A 12,413-nucleotide genomic window follows, 5' to 3' on the forward strand; every position below is an offset into this window, starting at 1 on the left:
GTAGTGAATGGCCTCCATAGGCTAGAATGGGGAGACTTTATCTTAATTTATAAAGTCCCCTTAAGTGTCAGATACCTCAAGTTTGGTATCAAACTAATTGTTATAATAAATCCCACAACTTACAGTTGTTGGATTTAATATAACTTGTTCAGTTAAAGAGTTTTAAACTCTACCTAAAAGGTTGCCAACTTCAGCCCTGTAGTGCTCTGCTCTGATTGGCCAGCCTCTGGCCGCCTGGCCAGGCTTCCTTGATGAGGTGTGAAGTAGCCGGAGCTCAGCACAAAGGAATGTGACTGGGGGAGGAGAACTTCCTTCAGCAGATGGAGAGGCAGGAAAGCCTGCCAAACTGGTCTTCAAAGGCAGGGATGAACGTTTGGAGTAATCCAAGAATCTCCTTTGAATCCTGAAAACCCAGACAATTAGGTGCCCCCTGATTAGATTAGGAGAGGGCAGGAGAAGGGTGTGTTTAAGATTTTTAGCCACACCAGTGGGTGGGCTCAGCCAGATGTAACCTCCAAAACTCACTTTCAGCCAGGATGGATTTTTGAGGAATGTTGCTCCCTGGTATTGATTTTTGCCATACTTCCCAGGAAGTGGTCATCACAGGAGGAAGGACCATGCACCTGATTGGAGAACTAGGACCCCCCTGTTTTTCACCCAGGAGCAAGGATACAACTGGTGGACCTGCACCCATACCTCAGATCCCTACCAGATCCCTACAAGGAAGAACTACAGGAGACGAAGGACTGCCCTGCTGGACCCCTAACTTGCACCTGGACACTGAACTCTGGAGGACTGCACCAGCTGCACACTTGGGCTTCACCACAAGAAGGACTTTTCCTGGCTTCAAGGAGGGACTCCCTGTTTGCTACAGGTGAAAACTTGCTAACCAGAGTCCCCTGCACCAACTCCTGAAGAAACTGACCAGCTGTCTACTGTCCAGTGACCAAATAGGAGTTTGCACCAGGTGCAGTCTGTGGTTTGTAGTTCGCACCCTCAAGGAGCATCTCAGAGCTTCTTGAACCTTGGGGTGAGCTATGGGCCTCAAAAGAACCTTAAAAGAACATCCGGGAGAAGATTCAGAAGTTTGAAGAACTTCTTGAAAAAAGCTCCATAAAGTGACTGACCCGCCGTGGCAACTCTAGCCGGCTTGCCTCAACCACGACCCAGCCTGACTTGCAGGTTTGTCCCAATGAAGAAAATCTCCAAAAAAGTGACTAAGTCCGAACGTAGAAAGTTGACCTGGACCTCCCAGGCACTGTATCCGAAGAGGGCTCCAAGGACGTCGGATCAAGATTCAGATTTGCCCCGGTTGAAGGATTTTCATCTCGAAAAAATGACCAAAGGTAAAAATCTCCACGAGGGATACCGCGACGCGTATCCGGGGAAGAGTTCCAAGAGGCCGGATTGGACTGACGACTTGGTTCCACTGAAGAAAATCTTCAAGAAAACAACTAAGTCCGAAGGTAAACTTTTGACCGAGGCCTCCCACGCGGTTGGCCTTAAACTTTGACTTTGCTCCGGTCGAGGTGCGACCAGATGACCAGATTGGCGCTATTCGTTTCTAAGAGCTATAAAGCATTAATTCTTTAAAAATTTATATCTCTGCTTCCCGTATCCGATTTTAATCGTTTTGGTGTCATTTTAAAGATAAAAATACAATTTATTTTTCATAAATTGGTGTTGGATTTTTATTGTGTTTTGTGTTTTACTTATTTACTGTTTTGTAATTTGTAAATGCTTTACACATTTGTCTCCTAAATTAAGCCTTGTTGCTTGTTGCCAAGCTACCAAGGGTTGAGCTGGGTTTAATTTATTGAGACCTAACTGGATCTAAGTAGAGGTTAATGGCCTATTGCTAAGTGTATGTACTTACCTGCCCTTACCAATAATCAATTTTCCAACAACGTAACTTCGAATTACTTACATATCTACAAGGTTAGGCCATAGGCATAGGTCTATTATAGTATAATCAATTTTACCAAAATAACCCCCCCTTTTAAATATAGTCGCCCCTCCTCTATCTGAGTGTGTGAAACCATTACATGCCATTAGGCCATTGAATAGAGGCAGTGAAGCTAACTGGACTGATGTGGCTGCCCATTTTCCCATTGGAGGTGTTTCTATGGATAGGCTTCCCCATGCCTCATCTTAATCTTCAGAAAGGATAGTCAAACTGTCAGTCGGCTCATAAGTAACATTAAAATCTCCCACCAATAGGACATATTTGTTATCATGTTTGCTGGCAGCGTGATTATCCAAGCAATCCTTCAGCAGGCACAGTAATGGGTATTCCCTGTTTTTAGGAGCAGTGCAATTATAGACGTTCTAAAATTCCAAAGGGGAGTCTTTCCTAAAGTCAGTAAATAATCCCAACAAATCAGTTGAACGTATGCCTAATTTCCTAATCTTGCAGACCAGCCAGTGAAAATGCTTTGTTTGTCGTTTTTCCCATGAGAGTCCCTCAGCAGCTTATATTGCTATTTTTTAAACTTTAATTCCCCTTAAGCAACTGGATAGCTTTACACCATATCACCAAAAGCACACTTTCTGGGAAAATATCAAGCTTTCTTCTAAATTTGGTTTTAATGATGTTCAGCTGTTTTCTCTGTGTCCCTGTTCAACTTTCTCAGGGAAATTGCATGGGGAAAAATGTGTTTTAGGACCCCCTTTTTCTTGGCCCCGCATGACAGATCACTAGGAAACTTTCCAGAATGGGGCTGAGGTGGATGAACTTTTATTTTGGGAAAGTTTCATGAAGATTCGTTAAATGACACCAACGTTATTAAGCAAAACAAAAAATGCTGTTCCTCTGACTTATAACAACACAGTGGCAATATACATGTATTTCTATTTCAAGAATTATCCCCCTGACAGGCACCCCTGAACAATATTTAACCTGAGTCATAAAAGCTCTTTACTACAGCTATCCTCTCCCTATTCATGAGCCCTAAAAACTCTTTACTACGTCTGTTCCTACTTATCCCTGACCCTAAAATCTCCATACGACAACTATTCTCTACCCATCCGTGAGTTCTAAAAACTCCTTATGACTACTTACCAATAGCTATCCTTAATCCTTAAAAATGTATTCTAAAAACTGATCAGTAACTTTGTGCAACACTCTTTCCTTCATCCTAAAAACAAATAAGTAACCTGGTGCAATACCTACTCCGGTGCCCTAAAAACGAATTAGTAACCAGTTCCAAAACCCATTCCTGCACCCTGAAAACTAATGTGTAACCCAGAGCAAAATCCGTCCTTGTATCCTAAAAATGAACCAGTACACCGGTTCAATAGCCATCCCTGCACCATAAAAACTAATTATTAAAACGATGTAACACCCATCAGTCGACCTCAATAAAATCTAGGAAACAAAACAAAAATTACATATTTAACTTTAAAACATTTGAAATATATTATACGTTTTTTTCATTTTTAATTATGCACTTTAGTACACTAGTCACAAAAACCTACACAACCCATCAAATTTAACAAAGAAATAATATATATAAAAAATAATAAAAACATAAATTAAAATTAAACACAATAATAATTTTTTTTAAATAAAATAAAAATTCAATAAACTGCCCATCCAAACCCTCTAAAAAACAGAACTTATAAATAATTTATTGCATTATTAAAATAAAAAATTGTAAAATTCTAAACAATGATTATAACATTTTATGAATGCTATAAATTATCCACTGAAATACCCAAAATAAACAACAATCCCAAAAATAAATAAGAGTAAATCATTTAAAATAATTAAATAAAATATTATTTATAGAAACAGCAAATTTTTACAGTACCCCTCAAACCCCTAAAAAAAACCAAAAACAAAACATTAAATATCCCTATATGTAAAACATTAAAATAGAAATATAAAATGTAAAGAATTTAATTAAACTACTCACTCAGAATCCAAAACAACCACAACTTGAATAAATAACAAAAGTAAATATTAAACAATTACCAAAAATAAATAAAATGTAAAACAAATACATAATTCTATTTAATAAAGTACACACCCTAATCCCCTACAATACCCACCACCCAAAACAACACATTATTTGAAAACATATTAATAATTTACATAAAACACACACACACATATATATATACTGCAACAAACATATTTAAAAATATACAAATACATTTAACATTCACTCAGTATAAAATTAACATGTAATATAAAACATTAAAAAAAACTAAAAACAATAATAATATACAATATTTGTTTTAGATATTAAAAAACTTCAATATTATTGTATAGAATAGAAAAACTATATACGAACCAACAATAATACATACCTCAATAAAAGTTACTAGCACTATTCTGTCTTTGATATTTAGTACCAATAATAGTCTGAGTTTGATAAGATGGGTGCAAACTGCACCAAAGGCCTCAACCTCTGGAAAACACTGTCACCCTCTTCTTAATACAGGCCACATCTAGTGTCCCTCAATGAAGCAGTGAGTACTTACTGCTAGCAGACACCAAGGAATGAATCCTCTTTCATCTACTACAAACAACGACTTGTAGTCACCATTGAGAAGTGGTATGGGGTGATAAGAAGTACACCTTAGTGGATTTTCCCTGGCTTTAGAAATTGTGCTTAACATTTGTTTTCTGAAGGAAGGAGACACCTGTCCTCTCCCATGTACAGAGTTAAATAGTTAAATAATTGCATTAATGGTGTGTCAAAAACGTCACCCTATATATATATATATATATATATATATATATATATATATATGTATATACATATATATACATATATATATATACATGCACACACACACATTTGGCTCTTATTGCTTTCGCCCCTCAAACGTTCAGAATTGTTAAGCTCTGACTAGCCTGTAACACTTTGATCTTGGTGATATATTTAAGGAAGGCTTCCACATGAGCTCAAAATAGTTTCTTAATATTAAGGGCATGATTACGACTTTGGCGGTTGGACCCATAGACCGTCATGTTGGAGGTCCTGAAAACAGACTGCCCTATTATGAGTTATACAGGCAGGACCGCTGACCACCAAGTAAAAATGACAGACCGTCAGTGGCGCAGAGGCCTGGAAATAGGCGGTTGGACCTCCAGTGCCTTCAGCACTGTGGCCAACCACTGAGCTCATTACAATCACAGAGTCGCCATGGTGGTCCCCTCTTTGCAGTTAGCCAGTGGCGGTCCAGACCACGGCAGCTCGGGGTCAGCAAAGTATTAGACAAGTGCACACTGGATGGATTTAAAAACAACACAGCTGTTACACATTGGCACAGTGGACACACCTGCAAAGCACAGTATAAAACACACCCATTCACAGACCACAATCCTTTGCATTTCACCTGCACCTTATTTTCCGTAGACTTCATAGATTAGGTACCCTTTTTTCACCATCCGATATAACACCCTACACAGACCAACACTTGAAAAACACAAAGGAATACTTATGCGACAACAGGAAATGCCTAACACTAGGCACTAGGGATGAGGCGCAGGCGGGTGCCTGCGGGTGGTGGAGGGCTTTGAACTGCTGTCCAGGTGGCAGTCGGCAGGATCAGGGGCACGGGGGCAGGCTGGTGGAGCCAAGTGGACTCCTGGCATAGTTAGATTTCTCAGTGGCGTCAATAACCAAGGATGGTTTGGATATGCTGAGTCTCCTGTTAAGGAATGAGTCATAAGTCCAACAATGAGACACTGACTTCATAATTATAGCACCTGGCATTGCTCACACACAATCAGGCCAGATATGACTTAAAAACCAGCCAGGACCTCTTTGGGTACAGTTGTGACATCAACTGGGGTATGGTGCTGTTCTGCTTTATGAAGGAATCATGGGCTGATCCAGTAAAAAGGGAACAGATGTGGAGATCTGCCAAACAGACAGCTTGCACATTGATGGAATGGAAGTTATTTCTGTTGCAATAGACTTCTTTAGTCACCTGCAGTGGCACCAAACCAACATGTGTGCCATCAATGGCCCCCACCACATGTGGAAGGTGGGCAAAACCATAGAAGTCAACCTTCACATTGGCTAAATCCTCACATAGGGAAACGTGATATAGCTCTCAATGTGTTTCAACATTGCTGAGAGAAAATTCTTCAACACCAGACTGAACATAGATTGGGACATACCAGCAGATAGGACCCTGTGGCCAGGAAGGGCAATGTTGAGATGACTTATACAATGGGTGGTATGCAGGTTGGATTACTGTTAGTTGGCATCAGATCTGGCTCCAACTGATGGCATATCTACTATAGTTTGCCTATTCAGATGGTACATCTGTATGATGTGACATTCTTCCATTGTCAGAAGGTCTGGCAGCAGACGGTAGACAGGAGGTTGTTGCATCCTCCCTCTCCCAGGGTTCCTATGTGTGAAAAGACATGTTTTGTAACATTAGTCAGTGTGTCCACAGCAAAATACATGATGCATGCCAGAAATATCATGTGACACAGCATTTCTGATAGACATGACCCACAGTACACATCCCAGATGGCAACTACACAAGAGCCACATGTGAGCCCCATAGTTGTCCACACATGTCCACAACATGGACTTGTGTGAAACCCAAATATATGCTATGTAATTGCCCCTCGGAATCTGATGCATTTTCTGACTGCCAAAAACTACAGTCGGCAGTGGTGACCCTTGCACCGCAGTCATATGCCATCTGTGCCCTGCAACACACTACATTGGTGATTTTATAACTGGACCTACATAACAAAACAGCATGAAGATGTTTGTAAAGATCCTACACATGTAATCTTTGTGTGATGCAGTTTACACAGCTATATACAGTATTTTCACCCGCCAAAATGGAGTATGCCTGACCTACTTTACTTGACATTAGGAACTGCGCACGAGCATCGGCGGAAGTCGTCCGCACAGTAGGCATTCCAACCGTGGTGTACACAGAAATAGGCTAACGTTGTTGCCTGTGGTGGTCGCAGCCCAATGGCTGTGTCTGTCGGCGGATGGGGCAGACGTGACCGCCATGTTGTGCAAATTCACCCAATTGACTCCTGACACTGCTGCAAGCAACATCTCAAGTGCTAGAGCTGCTGTGTGCTGCTTCTGGGAGCAATCATGCCACATCCATCAGGTGATAGGGCCCCTGCCTTCTTTCCAGAGGAGCTGGAGAGGCTTGCAAATTAGGTCCATATTCCTTCCTGTCACATAGCCAAGTTAATGTGTTGGGTTCTGACATCTCACCCTGACGATTAGGGGTGAGCCATGTGTGACACAGTAGATGAGTAACTGTTTGTGTAGACAGGTAATATGGTGCATACCAATGTGCCTTGCCTATTGGCCCAGGGACCTAGAACACAGATGTGTGCATTCCACAAACCATTTCTCTCCAGGGACACCACTTGGCTGTGTACATTGATCAATCAAGTTATGTTTGTTGTTGCTGCGGGTGTAAATCCTCCGCTATAGATCACTACTCATCAGTGTTACAGGTCAAAGAAAAAGAAGTGATGGGTCACTATCTTCAGCAATGTGTCTGGTCAAGAAAGAAAATTGGCATCTGGCCCCATAGGCCACGTGTCTTCAGTCTCTGACGAGTGCTGGTGCCTCACTACTGTCTGTAATGTGAAGGTGGCCATCATGCATGTGACATAGGATAAATTGGCCCTCATTATGACATTGGCGGTAAATCCGCCCTACCGCCATGCTGACTGCCGTCAACATACCTCCGCTGCGGCAGATATCTGTTCACCATATTATGACACACACACCAATCCGTCACTATTCAGCCACAGACACAACTCGCCACACCAAAGGTCAGTGATAAACTGGCGGTATCCAAACCCACACCGTTACGCCAACAGAACAACACCCACAACATTATGAACCACAAAATCACCACGGCAGACACTCAATGGCGGTAAACCATTGGCGGTACATACCACAGCGCTCAAAAAACACACACACACATATAAAACAACACCACATTGGACAATTCAAACTACACACACCTGACACCCATTAACACACCACACCCACACCACTATAAAACACACAACCACATTGCCCACAACCCTTTATGATTACAAACAATTGCCACGAGATAGACACCACAACCACAGACAAGACAAGAGACACACACCACCATCACCATTACACCACCCACACACCTAACAACACACACACACACCAACACGTCACCCTACACACCCTCACCCACAGTACTCACACTACACCCATGGCACCACAACAACCCCACAGATTCTCTGAGGAGGAGCAAAGGGTCATGGTGGAGGAAATCATCCGGGTAGAGCCACAGCTATTTGGAGCACAAGTGCAGCAGATATCCATTGCTAGGAAGAGGGAGCTATGGCTGAGGATCGTGGACAGGGTCAAAGCCATGGGACAGCCCCCTAGAACAAGTGATGACATCAGGAAGAGGTGGAACGACCTATGGGGGAAGATGCGTTCCATTGCAGCAAGACACCAACTAGCTGCACAGAGGACTGGTGGTGGACCCCCACCTCCTCCCCTACAACTAACAACATGGGAGGAGCAAGTCTTGGCAATCATGCATCCTGAGGGCCTGGCAGGAGTAGGAGGAGGACTGGACTATGGTAAGTCAACTCTCAACTATTATCACCCCCCACCTGCATGCCATCACATACCCCCACCTTCACCCTCACTCCCATCACTCCACCACCTCCCACACACCCCACCATCACAACCCATTCATCCCAATGCCAAGCCCTGCATGCCATACCAATGCATGGGCACCACTCACAGACCTGCATGGACACATATCACTAAAGCATGCACTCTACAGACAATCAGCTACCTCCACATACCAACTCACACAAGTTAAAGCTGCCAGGGCAAATACAAATATAGAGGGCAACACACCCATGCACAATATGTCACACACAGAAACAATGACACTGCATTTACATCCCCACAGGTATCCCAGCCAATGTCACCGGAGAAGAGGTGCCAGCAATATCCAGTCGCCCCACAGAAGAGGCCCAGGGTGATGACAGCGACTCTGTTTGCCTGGATCTGGATGACCAACCTGGCCCATCAGGGACCTCCGGACAGTTGGTTACCCAGGCACTGTCAACCACCACCACAGAGCCTCCCCCCTCAGGAAACTCCACCACAGCACCCACCCAACGTACCCATACCTCTATCCCCAGGACATGTCAATCAGCAGTGTGTCCACCTCTACAGGGACCTCAGGGCACACCTCGCCCCAAAGACAATCAGGGACCTGGGGTCAGTGGCAGTGGGCACACGGTTCAGGGGACAGAGGCACAGGACAACCGGGAAGCTGGGAGGACTGATGTGTGCCAGGGGGATGACAGGCCCAGGGAACCAACTCTCCAGGAGGCCCTCACTGAGATCCTGGGAGCATTCCCAGGATACGCTGGGCCAGATCCTGGACAATGTGCAGGAGAACAGGCAGCTGCAGAAGGGACAGTACCAGGGGATCAGGGAGGACTTGAAGGCCATTAACACCACCCTAGTCTCCATTGTAGGGGTGCTGGCAGACATGGCCCACATAATGAGGGAGGCAGTCTTACAACAGCGGGCCCCTGTCACTAGCCAAACTACTGAACTGCACTCCACCTCCGCTGCCGCTAGTGGACAGGAGGCCCCACCACAGGACCAACAGGCCACCAGCACCCCTCCCCCTGCAGAAGGAGAACCACCCCACAAATGTTGCCTGCGAACCAGGCAGAAGCCAGCGACTATTGCCAAGACCCCCGCCAGGAAATAAGACTTTCCTGATTGTCACCCTTGTGTCCCACTCTCACCCTGTCCACCTTCAACTGCCATTGCTCCCCTTCCTATTCCCCTTAGGACAATGCACCTGTGCTACAAATAGACTGGTACTATACCCTGGACTTTCCTCCATCATCACCCCAGCCCATTGCACCTCTCCCTTTTCTTCTTAGCACTGCAATAAACACACGTTGAAAAAGTATGGAGTATGTCAAATGATTTAAGTATGTATTCGTTTAACAAGGTTCAAACATTGCAAATCAACTGTACAGTAATGTACACATAGGATAGACCTGTAGTTGGCTGCAGTGAACACACAATAGTGGGTAACCAACATCTGCAAAAAGAGTTGCCAAAGGGTACAGTGAGTGGGCATAGAAGTGGGAAATCACAGCCTGCCAGTGACAATGTGAAACAGAAAAATGACAATGAAATGTGAAGTTACACTGTCTTACCTTTGTGTCACTGGAAGTACTGTCTAATCACTGCAGTTCTGTTGTCCTCATCCTCATCCTCTGCCTCATCTTCACTGTCAACAGGGTCCACTGCTGCCACACGACCATCTCCAGCCTCCTCGTCCTGCAGAAACGGCACATGGCATCTCAAGGCAAGGCTATGCAACATGCAGCATGCCACGATTATCTGGCAGGCCTTCTTGGGTGAGTAGCACAGGGATCCACCTGTTAGATGGAGGCACCGAAACCTGGCCTTCAGGAGGCCAAAGGTACGTTCAATGATCCTTCTTGTTTGCCCATGTTCCTCATTGTAACGTTCTTCAGCCCTTGTCCTGGTATTCCTCACAGGGGTCAGTAGCCATGATAGGTTGGGGTAACCAGAGTCACCTGCCAGTATCGAGGGACAAAATTTAGCCCCACACTCTCCCTTATGGCCCACACCATACCCATACACCAACATCCACTGGGTATGAACCAGGGCTCACCTATTAGCTACACCCTGTGCCTCTGTAGTTGGGCCATCACAGTTGGGATGCTGCTATTGCTGAGGATAAAGGCATCATGCACAGACCCAGGATACTTAGCATTGACGTGGAAGATGTACTGGTTCGCCAGGCACACCATCAGGACATGCATTGAGAGAAAACTTTTTCTATTTCTGAAGACCTGTTCATTTTGCCGGGGGGGGGAACAAATGCAATATGTAATCCATTAATCGCCCCAATGATGTTGGGGATATGTCCCATTCCATAGAAGTCAGCCTTCACAGTGGCCAAATCCTCAACCTGGGGGAAAACAATGTAGCTGCACATGTGTTTAATCAGGGCAGCCAACACTCTGGTCAGCACAATTGAGAACATTGGCTGTGACATTCCTGCTGCCACACCCACTGTCACTTGGAAAGAACCAGTTGCCAGGAAATGGAGCACAGATAGGACTTGCACAAGATGGGGGATCCCAGTGGGGTGACGGATATCAGATATCAGATGAGGCTCCAGTTGGGCACACAGCTCCATGATTGTGGCCCTGTCAAGTCTGTAGGTGAGGATATTGTGCCTGTCCTCCATTGTTGCCAAGTCTACCAGGGGTCTGTACACAGGGGTAGGTCTCCATCTCCTATTCATCCACAGCGGTTGCAATCTATGGGGCAAAAGAGTGAGGAGCCGGTCATAAACTGTACATTGTAGCCACTACAGTACAATGCATGATGTTAATTTTAAATGTATATGTGGCATTTGTCTGTATGTACAATTGTGATCTGTGACGCAGTTATAATCCATGGCCTGCCCCCGCTGTATGGAGGGACAGGTGGAAGTGAGGTAATTATGCTGACGTAGTGCGCCGTTGCGGGAGGCGATCACGAACCGCTGTGCAACGCCTCATTGGATAATATTGACCCCTATGGGGAACAGTAGCCAATGGTGCTGTACGTCGGCGGTGATGGTATGCACCGCCGTGGACGTCACTGCCATTTTCTATTGGTTCACTCACTTGCTACCTGACCTTCAACAGGAGAGGACCAACACTGCATGTGCTGCTGTGACCTGTGTCTGGAACCTACCATGGCCTGTGTGACTGGAGAAAGGACCCCTGCCTTCACCTCAGCGGAGTTGGAGAGACTAGTGGATGGGTTCCTACCCCAGGACGGACCTCTGTCTGGGCCTCCAGACCAACATGTGAGTACACTGTGAGCACGATGCATGGGGCATGAATGCATGGAGTGGTGTGTGTGAAGGCCTCGTATGGGGGGGTTGGTGGATGGCCTCTGGGCGGCGTGCAGCTTATATTCTGGGCCATGTCTGTGCAAATGGGGATGGGAAAGGGTATGGTGGGCCATGAGTGTAACAGGCAAGATGGTCTGACTAATACCTTTCCCTGTGAGAATTTCCTCTGCAGGTCAGCGCCCATCAAAAGAAGGGTATATGGCATGCCAAGGACGTATGGACCATGGAGGTCTATGGCAGACGGAGCACCCACTGTCAGAAATGGTGGGAGGACCTGAGACGCTGGGCATGTAAGACGGCGGGGGCCCAGCTGGGGAGGGCCTCCCAACAAGGAAGGGGTGCCTGTCAAACCCTGACCCCCCCTGATGGCCCGCATACTGGCAGTTGCCTATCTGGAGCTGGATGGCTGCTTGAGGGCATCACAGCAGCCACAAGGTTGTGAGTACAGTCCCCATCATTACTACTTACGCCTGGTG

The sequence above is a fragment of the Pleurodeles waltl genome, chromosome 2_1 (assembly GCF_031143425.1).
Source record: "Pleurodeles waltl isolate 20211129_DDA chromosome 2_1, aPleWal1.hap1.20221129, whole genome shotgun sequence".
NCBI lineage: Eukaryota > Metazoa > Chordata > Amphibia > Caudata > Salamandridae > Pleurodeles > Pleurodeles waltl.